Source organism: Lactuca serriola, chromosome 3 (genome assembly GCF_051521515.1).
Source record: "Lactuca serriola cultivar US96UC23 chromosome 3, Lser_US96UC23_V15, whole genome shotgun sequence".
Taxonomy (NCBI): domain Eukaryota; kingdom Viridiplantae; phylum Streptophyta; class Magnoliopsida; order Asterales; family Asteraceae; genus Lactuca; species Lactuca serriola.
In genome coordinates this window covers 312,151,367-312,169,640 of record NC_136410.1, presented here as the reverse complement: position 1 = coordinate 312,169,640, position 18,274 = coordinate 312,151,367, and positions in this window count along the sequence as shown.

The window sequence follows — 18,274 nt, the reverse complement described above, 5'->3', positions numbered from 1 at the left end:
TAATTCCAAATTAATTCTTTGATCAAACTAATCAAATAATATTATTAATATATTAGAACTTATAATATATTAATAATCTCCAAGTGTTATTCCTCTCATTTAGTCTATCCAATTGCATGGTGACGTGCAACCCAAATGGACCATGCCGGGTCGGGTCAAGTACTAACCAGAAATAGTTATGGACTTAGACACCTTATCCAAAAGAATGATTCCAACACTCCATCCTTTTGGAGTTGGGCTATGCGTTTCTTGTTGACATGTCCAAGACGACAATGCCACAAGGATGATTTATCCATACTATTGGAAGAATCTATGTTCAAAACATCATTTCCTAAGTTATCAACAATCATAACAGTTTCATAAATTCCATTACACGATATTGCTTCAAAATAAAAGACACCGTTTAGATAAGCCAAAATAAAACCATTCTCATTATTAAAAGAAAATCTAAAACCTTGTCTAAACAAACCATGAAATGAAATGATGTTTCTAGCCATTTCTGGCGAATAGCAACAATTGTTCAAATCTAAACTTAAACCATTCCTAAGCACTAAAGAATACACTCCAATCTTGGTCACAGGCGAAGATCTTCTGTTCCCCATGATTAGATTAATTCTTCCAGCCTCCACATCCCTATTTCTTCTTAGTCCCTGCACATTAGAGAAAATGTGGTAACCACAACTGGTATCAAGAACCCAAGAAATAGCGTGAGATGAATCGTTAGATTTAATTGTGTATATACCTGCGAAAGACGGCTTGATCTTTCCTTCCTAGATGGCTTGCAGGTACTCTGGGCAGCTTCTCTTCCAATGTCCTATGTTGTGGCAGTGGTGGCACTCTGCCTCCTTTGGGTTAGGGCAGGACTTAGCAGGATCAACTTTGGTCCCACTAGAAGAGGCACCATCTCGGGCTTTAACCTTGCGATAGTTCTTAGACGAAGCCTTCCTCTTCTTTCCCTTTCCTTGTCTAATAGCCAAAACAGGAGCAGCGGGTGGATTGGGAGTTAGTGCAACAGACTTGTCCTTGAAGGTTCTCTCAGTAACCCTCAAGAGACCTTGGAGTTTGCTTAGGGTGACCTCCTCTTTGTTCATGTGGTAGGTCATCCTAAATTGATTGTAACTTGGAGGCAAAGAGTGAAGCACCATGTCGATCGCCAAGTCTTCCCCAAAGTCAACATTCAACTTGCGAAGACGGTCGACATACCTTTGCATCTTTTGCAGGTACATGGTAAGAGACTCTCCATGACCCATCTTGGCGGAAATCATGTTAGTGAAAATCTGATAACGCTCTTGTCTCGCGTTTTGGTGGTATCTCTCCAACAAGTCTTGGTGCATCTCGTACGGGTACATGTCCTCATAGGAATTTTGGAATTTGGAGTTCATAGTGGCTATCATGATGCAATGAACCTTCGTTGCATCACGCTCGTGAGTTTCAAAAGCAGTCATTTCAGCCGGAGTAGCGATTTTAGGGTTGATTTTCTCGAGCTTCTCATCGAGGACATACTCCTTATCCTCATAGCGAGCAATAGTGCGAATGTATCTTATCCATTCGCTAAAGTTCGTTCCATCGAAGGTGACCTTTTGACAAAGGCTCATCAATGTGAATGAACTAGCAGCAGCGTTGTTTGCGTTCGACATCTACAATTAGAAAGGACAAAGATAGATTAGAATATAAATCCCTAATTATCACCCAATAAGAAAAATAAGGGCTAGGATCCAACAACAATATTTACATATTACAAAAGGGATGGCGTAATCTAACATGCAAGTAATTTGAAGGTAAGTGAATGACGATTCACAAATTCTCCACCATGAAAACCTAACTTTAAGTTCTAAATGAATTTGAGAATTCCTAGGTTTAGACGAGATTCATTGAAACATTTCAATGGCATGTTTAAATCTCGATATGCCCCTCTTGTTTGTGACTGGGATACCGAGGATCACAAAGCGGGTGTGAATTACCATGCAAATTCACATGGTGTCTTCATTGTAACGATCACCTATTTGATGTGACGGTAAACCACACACGCTCCATCGAACTATGATAAACAATGAATCACCCTTTGCCACCTTCGCTTAGAAACCAATTAGTGTGCCGGTAAACCACACACACTCCACTAACTTCTTAGCAAGGTGCAAAGTGTAATTTCATGGGATTGCATCAATTCACTTTTCCTAAAGTAACTAAGATTGGGAAATTTTTGAAAAACACGTAGTTACTTTGTATTTCATATTATACTTTTAATGAGAGGATGAGGTTGCCCTATCCTATCCATTTGGCTAACGACCCTCCACCGATCAAGCAAGCGGTGGGTGTAAGTGTACACCAATTAAGCGCCATTTTATAGGCCGCAACCTTATATCCACCTTATAGATCGGCTTCGTGAATGAGGCCTACTAACGGTAAGACTAGCATTTTAGTTATACAAATATATATATATATATATATATATATATATATATATATATATATATATATATATATATATATATATTAATCTTGTAATATTATATTAGTATAGGGTTCTATTTTAAACTTGTAAAATTCTAGGGTTTGAAATTTAAATTGTCTAAATTAAAACTTTTAATCACAAAATATAAATTTCAAAACATGAGGACAAGTTTTAAATATTTAAAACATGGAGGATCAAATAACAAATAATCTTAAGTAACAATTAATTCCATAATTATCCATATTTGATTTATTTAAGATTTCTTGCATAATAATTTACCAATTTAATCAAAATAATTAATTAAATATCACATAAGGAAATTAAATATTTTATTAATTGATAAATATCTTTAATTAGATCAAGATTGTAGTCATATATATCAAAAATTCGGATTAGGGTTGATCTAATATGTAGAGGCAAGTTTCCATAAGATAAATATCAAAAAATCCCGAATTTGGCCCTTCCTGACACTCGGACTCGCCGAGTGCCCAATTGAACTCACCGAGTCAGGCCAACTCGCCGAGTCCATGACTCAGAAACATAAATTTCGAATTTTGCAGGTAAGATTCAAACAAGCAAGCAACAATTTAATAGAAACCAATCTAGGCTCTGATACCACTGATAGGTTTTGGACATATGAACATTCCTATGTGCACATGCAAACCCTAATGCTTGGATCTAGGTTTCTCTAATTAAACATGTTATGAATCCAAGACTTCTAATGACTAATTAGGTATATGAACAATACAAAATCAGATCTAGAAGTTTACCTTTGAACCTCTTGTTTGATGTTGTTGTCTTGGAGCTCTAGAGTCACAATTGGCACTCCTCTAATGGCTTACAAACACCAACTAGCAAGGAGGATGATTTGCGAGAGAGGAGAGGGATTAGAAATCGGCCAGGGTTTCTTTGCTTTAGCATAGGTGCCGGTTTCCCTTGCCCTCGGGTTCTATTTATACTTTTAAGGCTCTTAGGGTTTCACCCTTAAACCCTAGTTAGATAATCTTTCCTTAAAGCAATCCAAATCCTTTCCAAAGATAAGCCTTGGATGAATATGAGGCTATCCCATGCCCTAGAATTCATCCAACCTCTATCAAGAAGGATTTACAGCCCAAAGTGTAACTATCAAACAATTGACAGTTTATACCCTCTTATTTAATTAATCTCTTTAAGTCACCAAATTAATACTAATTAATTCATGACTTATATGAATCAAATAACAATATTATTATTCGTTATATTATTCTCATAATATATCAATAATATTTGTTCTCTCATAATAAATCATCATGTCAAGTTGCTATGGTGAAGGCAACCCAAAAGGACCATGCACAATCGGGTCAAATACTTGCCTAATATAGTTGCAGCCTTAGACACTATTCCAACAATAAACCTCTACTTGTGTGCTAGCGATGAAATACAGGTTTTATTCTTGATTACTTCTTGAAACCTTTTTCAAGATCTTTTAGACTCCCACTGTCTCCTTGACCTATACGACTTTCTTGCCAAATATTCAAGAGATAGTGTGGAATCTAATCAAGACAGACACTTAACACAATTAGCCTTAGTTGGTATTTGTTTTATCCAAAACATCACAACTTACCAATTTCAAATTTACAAGAGTAGAAAACTTTTACTCTTACATTTGACAATTGTTTTAAACCTTCTTTAAGACATATCACTCAAGTTACAATCTTAGGTATAACTCTATGAATGTTTTGGAATGAAGTATGAATCATCTTCTTGATTTAACCACTTCAACAATTCATAACTCCTCTTCTTAACTATCAGAATGTACTTAGAGGATGAATTGTGATAAGGTCTCAAAATCATTAAGATGACCTTAAAACAAGATACTAAAGTACTCTCCCGTCTTTTCAGATTTGAGAAACTTTTATCCTTCTGCCTAATTTGATTCTTCTTATTCGTTCTGTCATACATTGAAAATTTTCCAATGTTTCAGAATTATACTTAAGCTTGTAAGTATAATCATATTTACTAAACCTTAGTAAATCATGACGAATAGTCTTATCCATATTTTGTGGTGGACTTTGACAAGTGCACAAGAAAGTGTACTTGATCCCTTAGTCCTTCTCTTGACTCACACATCCATGTGAACGAGTAGTTAGTCTTAATTTTTCCAATGCTCGAAAGTTCTCATTTATCATACTATACAACTTGCATGATTCCAAGTTTCGGTCCAATTGAAACTTGGGTGATGAGAATCTTTCCTTATTTGGTAAATTTAGATACTACCACAAATGAACGAATCAGATTCATATTTCCAATATTACTATAAACATACAAACATCAAGTTTTCATGAATGCCATTGTAAGGAGATAAAAATAAAGTAAAACAAACTTTTATTTATTTTAAAATGCGGAAAAGACTTTTTCCTTACAATGTAACTTGAAATGAAAACTATGTTATTACTTGTTTCCTAGCAATCTATCATAACTCCTAAGAGTAGCTCAAGAATCCAATCTTCAATCAAGCGATAGAAATCCATATTCGTGATCAGATTCAACATACTCTTTCTTTAAGTTTCCTTCACTTTTCCTTTGATTCTTAAACATCAACATGTGAACCAGTCACATCTTGTAATAAGAATCTTAGAATAGAAACTTAACCGAGTTAGATAGTGGACCTTACCTAAAATAGAGTCAAACTTATTGACTTTACTAGCCTTATGATCATCCAGGTAAAATTGATAGCTTCGCAACCAATGTCCTTTCCTTTTGGCAATAGGACCATATGGACCCTTAGGTAATAGTACATGGGACTATCTCAAACTTAGCATTTCTCTTTACCATTTGGTCAACCGAGTTGACTATGGCCGATCCCTTTCCATTGGGAAGAGAATGCTTTTCTGGATTTCCTGTGTCATTATTGTCCCTGTCCATAAAGTTTTGGGAAGTTGATCTCCTAATCAAATTTTATTTACTAGTACACTAAATCATTTCTGATTTAGTAGCACGAAGCAAATAGATAAGATCATTAAGGGTCTTGTCATAGTCTGTTTCATAGGATTCCCAAGGAACTCACTATGTGACTTAGAAAGTGATTGAACCACTAACTTTCTTAAGACTTTGACACCCAACTCTTTTGGCTTGTCAGTATGTGACTTCATCTCAAAGATGTGATCACACCTAGACCTTGCCTTGCCAATAGGGCTTGAGTGACCTTGAACTTGTGGGTTAGGGAGCATAATTGGAGGAGGTGGAGGAAGTGAAGTTCCAAGATATTTGGGAAGATCATAGATGTCTGAACTAGACATCTTTTCGAAGATATTCAAGATAGTTGATTTAAAGTCCTTAATATAACACCCAATATGAAATATTAAGGCTAGGACCCAACAAACTATTTTATAACTTGGAAGAGGGATGTCGTAATCCAAGCTATAGAATATTTGAAGGTAGGTGAATGACGATTCACCAATTTCCACCATGAAAAACAAAATAATTTATTAGGTTTTAATTGGATTTGAAACTCCTAGATCTTTTGAGATTCATTGAACTTTTCAATGGCATGTTTCAATCTCGAGTGTGCCCTTCAGGTTTTGTGACTGGGATGCCGAGGATCACAAAACAAGGTGTAAAGTAACCATGCAAATTACTTGGTACCCTTAAGTGTTTACCCCTTAATCGATGTGTCGGTTAACCACACACGCTCCATAGATACTATGATAAACATTAAGTTACCCTTTGCCTACCTTTGTTAAATACGAGTTAGTGTGCCGGTTAACCACACACGCTCCACTAACCGACTTAAACAAAGTGCAAAGTGTAATTTCATGGATTAGCACCTTATTCACATTTTCCTAAGTAACTAAGATTGGGTATTTATAAAAGGTTTAGTTACTTAGTATTTATCATTAATACTTTTAATAAAGGGATAATTATAGTCCTTGTGTAACAACCCGAAATTTCATGTCACTTCTTGTACCACAACTTGTAATCCAATCCGATCAACCAAACGTCATTTTTAATTTCGTTTCCAATTTCGCCATTTTATTAAGTCATTAGTTTATATTGACCTAAAATGACTTAATGGGTGTCTTAATACATTTAGAAATCATTTTAACACCCAACTTTAGTGATCGAAATATTTCTAGAAATTACCGTATCGGGTTACGGTAACTCAATCGGGTACGACCAAAAGCCTCGTCTAACGCCGATATCAGGTAGAATTCCTCCGTGTCCAAAACTTAAACACTATATAAACATGTTTAAGACTCCATTTGAAGCCTTTGGCCAATTTCTCACTAAACTTTCACAACCTCTCTCCTCAACCCAAAATCAAGGTCCAAAACAAAGAATTAAGGCTTGAAATCAAAGAGGTAACACCCCTAACTTGTTATTCAACCTCTTTAGCCTTCATTTTTGTGTTTAATTTGTGATTTGAGACCAAGAACATGAGTTTACGGCCAAGGAACTAGCTTGGGCCGTAAACTCCTATCAATGGGGTTTTTAAGCCCTAAAACCCCCTCCTAAGCAATGTTAGACATTAGTAATGGCTTAATGACTTAATGGAAGGGACTTACAACAATTAAAACCTTGATTTTAAGTGACAAAAGAGAGTTTATGGCCAAGACACATTCTTGGGCCGTCAACTCATATTCAAAGGGTTTTTGAGCCAATTAACCCTTCCAAATCATAGCTGGGACTTAGATATGACTTGTGGGACATTGGTTTTAGCATCTAAACACCTTAAACATAATTTTTGGGGGACAAAAGAGAGTTTACGGCCAAGACATATTCTTGGGCCGTAAACTCCTCTTAAAAGGGGATTTAATGCCTTAAAACATGTCCAAATGCTTTGAAACTCAACCAATGGCCTTGTGGTAAAAATCTAGATGCATCTAAAAATAGTTTAAGGGTTTAAAACATATCAAAAGTGTCATTTACAAGAGTTTATGGCCTAGGAGCATACCCTTGGCCGTAAACTCATAAAACCATGTTAATGATGCATCAAATACACTCAAATGGCTTGTATAAATTTCTAGAATCACATGTGATTGTTTTAAGCATCAAAAACTATATTTTTCATGGGTAAAGGAGAGTTTAAGGCCTTAGAACATACCTCTAGGCCGTAAACTCCAAAAACTGTGTTAAATGGTGTTTTAAATTCATTTCAAGGCTTGGAAAATTTACTAAAATCACATGTGATTGTCCTTTGTAGCTTAAACTAACCATTCTTGGCCATGGGTGAGTTTACGGCCGTAAACTCTAAGAGTGTGGCCGTAAACTCATGTTTAAATGTTGTAAATTCATTCCAAGTGTCCCAAGGCATTTTAGATAATTCATTCTAGCAATCCCCATGTCCATTTGAACCCTTAAACCATCAAAATCACACCAACATGAGTTTACGGCCGTAAAATCATGTGTGGGTGTGTTTTGTGGGTGTAAACTCATTTAAAATGTTTACTTATTGAGAGTAAACTCAAGTCCCATGTCCCTAGTGCCATTACACGTCCGAAGATGTCACCCGGGTCACTCCAAACGCTCATTTTGAGGTGTTTAACCTCGTTGGAGTGTAATGTTCCATATGATTAGTGAATGTATCCCTAATTGTATATATATGGACATTATTTCATTTTACATAGGGACATCGCGAGTAATCAAACCCCGAACCAACGTCTAGTATCCAAAACCGACACATTTCCGAGTCCGGTGAGTTCATACCCCTACCTTTTTCACTGTTTTTTTTTTCACTGTTTTCAGGGGGGAACACAAGCAAAGTACAAGGGTTTTCTTGTACTCAAAACTTATTTCCGTATGTGTGTGTTTCATATTCCATATGCTTTTAATACTGATATACATAACTGATAACCAGTAGAACATACAGCTCACTTAAACATTTATTTGTGAAATGGATTTTATAAACAGTTATGTTTTATATATTTCACAAATGATTTCTACATTTTATCAGTTAAAAGCATGACATTGTAACATATGAACAATATAAATTTGTACACTGTCTTGTCCTCGGTAACATTCCACAGAGATACGCGAATGGAGGATTATCCTATTATTACTAGTAAATTTGTTATTTCGTATGATTCGAGACACGTCCTCAGCGAACACTCCACAGAGATACGCGAGTAGAGGACTACACCCGTAACCAGAATCTTTGGGATTTAGAGAGCGTGACTTGAGTGTATAGATCTATACGGGGCTGACTACCCCACACCTGGCTGCTAGCTACAGCCGAACCGAAATGGTTCAAGGGTGACGAAAGTCATAAGGATTGTGGACTACTTATTGCCACAAGGCTGTGGACTACTTATCGCCACAGGTTCAGTCTTTTGTATGGTTATGGAACTCGCAACTAGAATAACAGAGATTTACTAATAGTAATAATGAATCACATACTACATTTTACAGATAACCAGGATTCAGTTTACATCTTTTACATCTTTTACATCTTTTACATATGATAACCAACCTTCAGGAAGGTATGGGACCTTCCTGGGAAATCATGCACACAACCAGGTCTAACAGAATACCTCTTTTACATTGAAAACCAACATACAGGAAAGCATGGGGCATTCCTGGGTAACATACACATAATCAGAAACGAGTAACCAACTGAATAACATTACATCTTTTACAATAACTACCCTTCAGGAGAGTATGGGACTTTCCTGGGAATACACTGATACATTAAAGACATAAAACAATGAATTGGATAACTAAACCATACTTTACTTTTATGAAACAACAATCAACTTTTAAGAAAATATGGGATTTTCTTGGTGTGTGTTACATTTTCAGAAACAGAAAGGAGACCTAAACATTTTCACAAAACTTCATATGAACTCACCAGCGTTATGCTGATTTTCAAACCGCTTGTGTTCTCAGGTCAACGATAGTACAGGTACCCGAAGACTTACTTGGTTCAGGATCGTGTGCGTGCAAGGCTCATTCATTTTGATTATGTTTATATTATGTATCACAACTGTATAAATGGTGTCTTTTGAAACAAATTGTAAAACTTTAAATATGTAATGTAATGTTTGTTTCACTTTACTTACTATGTACATTGGATTTGATACTCAACGTGGAGTCAACCCTGGAAATGTTTTCGCAAAAATATACAAGTATACTGAACCGTCGAGATTCGTATCTATAAGTAGAACAAAACATAAGTAAATGGGTGTTGTGTATTGCAGTTAAACCTGGGCAGTTATGTAGTCGTGTCTAGGGTCAATATAGCCTGGCCAACTATATTCATTCGAGACACGGCCAACATGTGCATGTGAGTGATTGTGGTACGCGGCATGCCTAAAACTTACCCAATATCCCAAACAACAAATCGTCGCTGCACGAACCATGAAATACTATGGGAGTATTTCTCGAGTCGTTCCTTTGTAGAAATTCTTGTATACACGTTATTCCTTGATTATTACTCTAGTGATAAAATGTTCTATCTTGATATCTCCTTTCTGCTTTATCGCTTGGAATGATGCTATATTTTCCTTGATGAGATATCTCCTGTCCCATATCTCTTGATTCAATTCAGAGGACTTATGATCCTCTCTTTCCTGATCTTTTTAGATCAAGATGCCTCCAAGAAAAAGACCCAGCTCAAAGAACAACAACAATCCCTCTTCGCCGCCACCCCCTCCCCAGTTTGACCTAGCATCACTCCAGACAATGATGACAGCTGCAATGGTAGCAGCTATGTCGCAAATGAACTCTAATGGTTCAGGAGGTGGTCCTCAATCTCAAAACCCTGAAGGTAGTCAGGGGCACCAAAGAGGAAGTTCCTATAAGGATTTTATGAACGCAAAGCCAACATCCTTTAATGGAACTGGAGGTGTCATTTCCTTATCCCGATGGTTCGAGAAAATCGAGTCCATCTTCGAAACCTGTGCTTGTGCAGAGTCTGATAAAGTTAAATTTGCGGCTTGTACCTTCGATAATGAAGCCTTGACTTGGTGGAATGGCCGAGTCAAATCTCTGACCTTACCCGTAGCCAATGCCATGGGCTGGGAAGCCATGAAAGAACTTCTCATTGCTGAGCACTGCCCCCGTGGCGAAATGCAGAAATTAGAGCATGAGCTTTGGAACTTGAAGATGAAAGGTTCTGACATTGCTGCATATACTTCCCGATTTGATGATCTCGCACTTCTCTGCCCGGGATTAGTCACTCCTGAAAACAAAAAGATCGAAAGGTTCGTTTGGGGGTTATCTCAACCGACAAAGAGTCATGTTTTGGCTGCTCGTCCGAATACTTACGATAGTGCCAAGACTTTAGCTCAAATTCTGATTGATCACAGCGACGATGTTAAGGAAATCACTACCACTTCTGAGCCGACTCAAAGGAGTGGTGAAAAGAGGAAATTCTGGAAGAAAAAGAAGGGCCAATCTTGTCAAGGATCTTCCAAGAAACAACAAATAGTAGCAGTTCATGCTGCTACTACCCCCATAGCTGCTGCTTCCGTTGTGGGATCCACAGCTCCAACTCCTACCAGCCGATATGTTGGTAACCTCCCTCTTTGTGAAAAATGCAAGTATCACCACAACCCTGGTCCCTGTCGAGAACTATCCTATACCAATTGTGGTAAGAAGGGGCACACTGTTCGATACTGCAAAGCTCCGACTCAATCAACAAATCAATCTTCTGGAACAGGCGTTGGTCAAGCCTGTTATAACTGTGGTGAAGTCGGGCACTTTAAAAGGAACTGCCCCAAGAAGACTGTTGCTGGCAACACAGGAAGGGTCCTTGCTATGGGACGGGAAGAAGTAGTCGCCGATCCCAATGTTGTCTCGGGTACGTTTCTTCTCGACAACTCGTATGCTAATATTCTTTTCGATTCCGGCGCTGAAAGAAGTTTTATTAGTCATGCATTCAAACATAACCTAAAACATGATTCCCAACCTCTAACTGAAATTGTTACCGTTGAAATGGCAAACGGAGAGAAAGAAAGTGCGAGTGAGGTATTCGTAGATTGCATTCTTACCTTAAACGACCATTCATTTCCTATCGATCTTATGCCTGTATCTATAAAGAGCTTTGATGTCATTATTGGCATGGATTGGTTGAGTCCCAATCATGTAGATATCCTTTGCTTCGAAAAATCCATCCGTCTTAACCTTCCTTCGGGTCAAACTCTAGTGATCTATGGCGATAAACTCGGTTCCAACCTTCATATCATTTCCTGCATCAAAGCTCAGAAACTCCTGCGAAAGGAGTGTATTGCATTCTTAGCCCATGTAATCAATGAGAAACAAGAAGTTAAACACCTCGCGAGCATCCCCAAGGTCTGTAATTTTCCTGATGTGTTTCCCGAAGAGCTTCCAGGAATTCCTCCCGAACATCAGGTCGAGTTCCGTATTGACCTAATTCCTGGGGCTACTCCTGTAGCGAAGTCTCGATATCGCTTAGCCCCAACAGAGATGCAGGAGTTATCTAGTCAACTTAACGAGTTGCTTAACAAAGGATTCATTAGACCGAGTTCCTCACCCTGGGGAGCCCCGGTTTTGTTTGTCAAGAAGAAGGATGGATCCTTTCGTATGTGTATTGATTATCGTGAGTTAAACAAGTTGACTGTCAAAAACCGATATCCTCTTCCCCGAATAGATGACCTTTTCGATCAACTCCAGGGAGCCAGTTACTTCTCTAAGATAGACCTTCGGTCAGGGTATCATCAGTTGCGAGTTCATGAAAGTGATGTGCCGAAAACAGCTTTCAGGACTCGATATGGACACTACGAGTTCGTAGTGATGCCCTTCGGTTTAACCAACGCACCGGCAGTGTTTATGGATCTGATGAACCGGGTGTGTCGTCCTTATTTGGATAAGTTTGTCATAGTATTCATCGATGGCATACTCATCTATGCCCGAAGTGAAGAAGACCATAAACAACACTTGAGGTTAGTGTTGGAGACCCTGCAATCCGAGAAGTTATACGCGAAGTTTTCAAAATGTGAGTTCTGGATACGGAAGGTAACCTTCCTTGGTCATGTGGTAAGTGAGGAGGGTATTCATGTTGATCCTTCCAAGATTAAGGCAATAGAGAATTGGTCAGCACCGAAGACACCCACAGAAATCCGACAATTCTTGGGTCTCGCTGGCTACTATCGACGATTCATCCAAAACTTTTCCAGAATCGCCAAACCTCTAACCACTTTAACACAGAAAGGTGTACCCTTTTGTTGGGGTGATAAACAAGAAACCGCATTTCAGACTTTGAAGAAAGCTTTGTGCAGCGCACCTGTCCTGTCCCTACCCGAAGGGACAGAGGATTTTGTTGTCTACTGCGATGCGTCTAAGCAAGGTTTAGGCTGTGTGCTTATGCAGAGAGGAAAAGTAATTGCTTATGCTTCTAGGAAGTTGAAAGCACACGAAGTCAACTATACCACACACGATTTGGAGCTAGGAGCCGTAGTTTTTGCATTGAAGATTTGGAGGCATTACCTTTACGGAACCAAGTGCACGATCTTCACCGACCATAAGAGCCTGCAACATATCTTCGACCAAAAAGACTTGAACATGAGACAAAGGCGGTGGGTAGAATTACTCAGTGATTATGAGTGTGAAATCCGTTACCATCCCGGCAAGGCCAATGTGGTAGCAGATGCCCTTAGCCGAAAGGAGAGTACCAGCAACAAGGTGAAGAGCCAGTCGATAACCATCCATTCCAACCTACCCATGCAAATCCGAGAAGCTCAGTTAGAAGCCCTGAAACCCGAGAACATGACAACTGAAGCTTTGAGAGGGATGGAAAAGAAACTTGAGATCAGAAGTGACGGAATCCATTGTTTTATGGATCGAATCTGGATTCCCAAGTCCGGAGGATTTAGAGAATTAGTCATGGAGGAAGCACATAGAACCAAATACTCTGTTCACCCGGGCTCTGACAAGATGTACTTAGATCTCAAGAAACAATATTGGTGGCCAAACATGAAAGCTGAGATAGCTACATTTGTGGGCAAGTGCTTGACTTGCGCCAAAGTCAAAGTCAAACATCAGAAACCTTCAGGTCTACTCCAACAACCCGAGATCCCTGAGTGGAAATGGGAGATGATTACCATGGACTTCATCACCAAACTACCTAAGTGTTCTAGTGGGTACGATACAATTTGGGTAATTGTCGATCGTTTGACAAAATCCGCTCACTTCATTCCAATTAAAGAATCATTCAAGATGGAAAGACTTGCGCGAATCTACATCCAGGAGGTAGTACGTCTACACGGTGTACCTGTATCCATTATCTCTGATCGAGATAGAAGGTTTACCTCCAGATTCTGGCAATCCCTTCAGAAAGCCCTTGGAACCAAACTAGATATGAGCACGGCATACCATCCTCAGACTGACGGTCAAAGCGAGAGAACAATCCAAACCCTGGAGGACATGCTTAGGGCATGTATCATTGATTTGGAAAGTCGTGGGATGCACATCTACCTTTGATCGAATTTTCGTACAACAACAGTTACCACACCAGCATTAGGGCTACCCCGTTCGAAGCCCTATACGGTCGCAAGTTCATAACCCCTCTGTGCTGGGCCGAGGTAGGAGATACACAGTTAGCCAGGAGTCGAGTCCCCGACAGTGCTCTCACTGGTCCTGAAATCATCCGCGAAACCACCGAAAAGATCATTCAAATCCGTAACCGACTGAAAGCCTCACATGATCGTCAGAAGAGTTACGCTGATAATCGTCGGAAACCACTAGAATTCCAGGTTGGGGACCGTGTACTGTTGAAGGTCTCGCCCTGGAAAGGCATTGTATGTTTCGGTAAACGTGGGAAACTTAATCCGAGGTACATTGGACCTTTTGAAATCATCGCCAGAGTTGGTTCGGTAGCCTATAAGCTTCATTTACCTCACGAACTTAGTAACATCCATCCCGTCTTTCATGTTTCAAACCTCAAGAAGTGCTTATCCGATGGAACTCTAGTGATTCCATTAGACGAGATTGAGATCGATGAAAACCTCAACTTTGTGGAGGAACCAATCGAAATCATGGATCGAGAAGTCAAACGTACGAAACAGAGTTGCATCCCATTGGTGAAGGTTCGCTGGAATGCCAAGCGAGGACCGGAGTTCACTTGGGAGCGAGAAGACTCGATGAAACAAAAATATCCACAACTCTTTCTAGGACCATGATTTGTATTTTTTTTCTTTCTCTTATCTCTTGTCTTGAATTTCGGGACGAAATTCCCTCTAATGGGGGGATAATGTAACAACCCGAAATTTCATGTCACTTCTTGTACCACAACTTGTAATCCAATCCGATCAACCAAACGTCATTTTTAATTTCGTTTCCAATTTTGCCATTTTATTAAGTTATTAGTTTATATTGACCTAAAATGACTTAATGGGTGTCTTAATCCATTTAGAAATCATTTTAACACCCAACTTTAATAATCGGAATATTTCTAGAAATTACCGTATCGGGTTACGGTAACTCAATCGGATACGACCAAAAGCCTCGTCTAACGCCGGTATCGGGTAGAATTCCTCCGTGTCCAAAACTTAAACACTATATAAACATGTTTAAGACTCCATTTGAAGCCTTTGGCCAATTTCTCACTAAACTTTCACAACCTCTCTCCTCAACCCAAAATCAAGGTCCAAAACAAAGAATTAAGGCTTGAAATCAAAGAGGTAACACCCCTAACTTGTTATTCAACCTCTTTAGCCTTCATTTTTGTGATTAATTTGTGATTTGAGACCAAGAACATGAGTTTACGGCCAAGGAACTAGCTTGGGCCGTAAACTCCTATCAATGGGGTTTTTAAGCCCTAAAACCCCCTCCTAAGCAATGTTAGACATTAGTAATGGCTTAATGACTTAATGGAAGGGACTTACAACAATTAAAACCTTGATTTTAAGTGACAAAAGAGAGTTTACGGCCAAGACACATTCTTGGGCCATAAACGCATATTCAAAGGGTTTTTGAGCCAATTAACCCTTCCAAATCATAGTTGGGACTTAGATATGACTTGTGGGACATTGGTTTTAGCATCTAAACACCTTAAACATAATTTTTGGGGGACAAAAGAGAGTTTACGGCCAAGACATATTCTTGGGCCGTAAACTCCTCTTAAAAGGGGATTTAATGCCTTAAAACATGTCCAAATGCTTTGAAACTCAACCAATGGCCTTGTGGTAAAATCTAGATGCATCTAAAAATAGTTTAAGGGTTTAAAACATATCAAAAGTGTCATTTACAAGAGTTTACAGCCTAGGAGCATACCCTTGGCCGTAAACTCATAAAACCATGTTAATGATGCATCAAATACACTCAAATGGCTTGTATAAATTTCTAGAATCACATGTGATTGTTTTAAGCATCAAAAACTATCTTTTTCATGGGTAAAGGAGAGTTTACGGCCTTAGAACATACCTCTAGGCCGTAAACTCCAAAAAGTGTGTTAAATGGTGTTCTAAATTCATTTCAAGGCATGGAAAATTTACTAAAATCACATGTGATTGTCCTTTGTAGCTTAAACTAACCATTCTTGGCCATGGGTGAGTTTACGGCCGTAAACTCTAAGAGTGTGGCCGTAAACTCATGTTTAAATGTTGTAAATTCATTCCAAGTGTCCCAAGGCATTTTAGATAATTCATTCTAGTAATCCCCATGTCCATTTGAACCCTTAAACCATCAAAATCACACCAACATGAGTTTACGGCCGTAAACTCATGTGTGGGTGTGTTTTGTGGGTGTAAAATCATTTAAAATGTTTACTTATGGAGATTAAACTCAAGTCCCAAGTCCCTAGTGCCATTACACGTCCGAAGATGTCACCCGGGTCACTCCAAACGCTCATTTTGAGGTGTTTAACCTCGTTGGAGTGTAATGTTCCATATGATTAGTGAATGTATCCCTAATTGTATATATATGGACATTATTTCATTTTACATAGGGACATCGCGAGTAATCAAACCCCGAACCAACGTCTAGTATCCAAAACCGACACATTTCCGAGTCCGGTGAGTTCATACCCCTACCTTTTTCACTGTTTTTTTTCACTGTTTTCAGGGGGGAACACAAGCAAAGTACAAGGGTTTTCTTGTACTCAAAACTTATTTCCGTATGTGTGTGTTTCATATTCCATATGCTTTTAATACTGATATACATAACTGATAACCAGTAGAACATACAGCTCACTTAAACATTTATTTGTGAAATCGATTTTATAAACGGTTATGTTTTATATATTTCACAAATGATTTCTACATTTTATCAGTTAAAAGCATGACATTGTAACATATGAACAATATAAATTCGTACACTGTCTTGTCCTCGGTAACATTCCACAGAGATACACAAATGGAGGATTATCCTATTATTACTAGTAAATTTGTTATTCCGTATGATTGGAGACACGTCCTCGGCGAACACTCCACAGAGATACGCGAGTGGAGGACTACACCCGTAACCAGATTCTCTGGGATTTAGAGAGCGTGACTTGAGTGTATAGATCTATACGGGGCTGACTACCCCACACCTGGCTGCTAGCTACAGTCGAACCGAAATGGTTCAAGGGTGACGAAAGTCATAAGGATTCTGGACTACTTATTGCCACAAGGTTGTGGACTACTTATTGCCACAGGTTCAGTCTTTAGTATGGTTATGGAACTCGCAACTAGAATAACAGAGATTTACTAATAGTAATAATGAATCACATACTACATTTTACAGATAACCAGGATTCAGTTTACATCTTTTACATCTTTTACATCTTTTACATATGATAACCAACCTTCAGGAAGGTATGGGACCTTCCTGGGAAATCTTGCACACAACCAGGTCTAACAGAATACCTCTTTTACATTGAAAACCAACATATAGGAAAGCATGGGGCATTCCTGGGTAACATACACATAATCAGAAACGAGTAACCAACTGAATAACATTACATCTTTTACAATAACTACCCTTCAGGAGAGTATGGGACTTTCCTGGGAATACACTGATACATTAAAGACATAAAACAATGAATTGGATAACTAAACCATACTTTACTTTTATGAAACAACAATCAACTTTTAAGAAAATATGGGATTTTCTTGGTGTGTGTTACATTTTCAGAAACAGAAAGGAGACCTAAACATTTTCACAAAACTGCATATGAACTCACCAGCGTTATGCTGATTTTCAAACCGCTTGTGTTCTCAGGTCAACGATAGTACAGGTACCCGAAGACTTACTTGGTTCAGGATCGTGTGCGTGCAAGGCTCGTTCATTTTGATTATGTCTATATTATGTATCACAACTGTATAAATGGTGTCTTTTGAAACAAATTGTAAAACTTTAAATATGTAATGTAATGTTTGTTTCACTTTACTTACTATGTACATTGGATTTGATACTCAACGTGGAGTCAACCCTGGAAATGTTTCCGCCTTCGGTTTTCTGGGTGTGACACCTTGTCCTACCCGTTCGGCTAACGACCCTCCACCGGTCAAGGAAGCGGTGGGTGAGAGTGGACACCCATTAAACTGTCATTTTATAGGCAGTAACCTTATACTCCCTTATAGACCGGCTTCGTGAATGACGCCTACTAATGGTAAGACTGACTTTACTCTTGTACATATATATAAATATTATTAACTTATAATATTATAAAGTATAAGGGTTGAATTTTAACTTTACAAATTCCAAAACTTGAGGACAAGTTTTGAAACCTTTTAGAACTCTTGGATTTTTCATAACTTAAGAGTTTAATTAGGGTTTAGTGAAAAAAAAATTCAAGTTGCATAACTTGAGGACAAGTTATGGAAGAAATTAAATCATTGACAATGATGACATTAAAAATAGAGACTCTTCTATTTCCATAACCTATGAGACTTAATGACACTT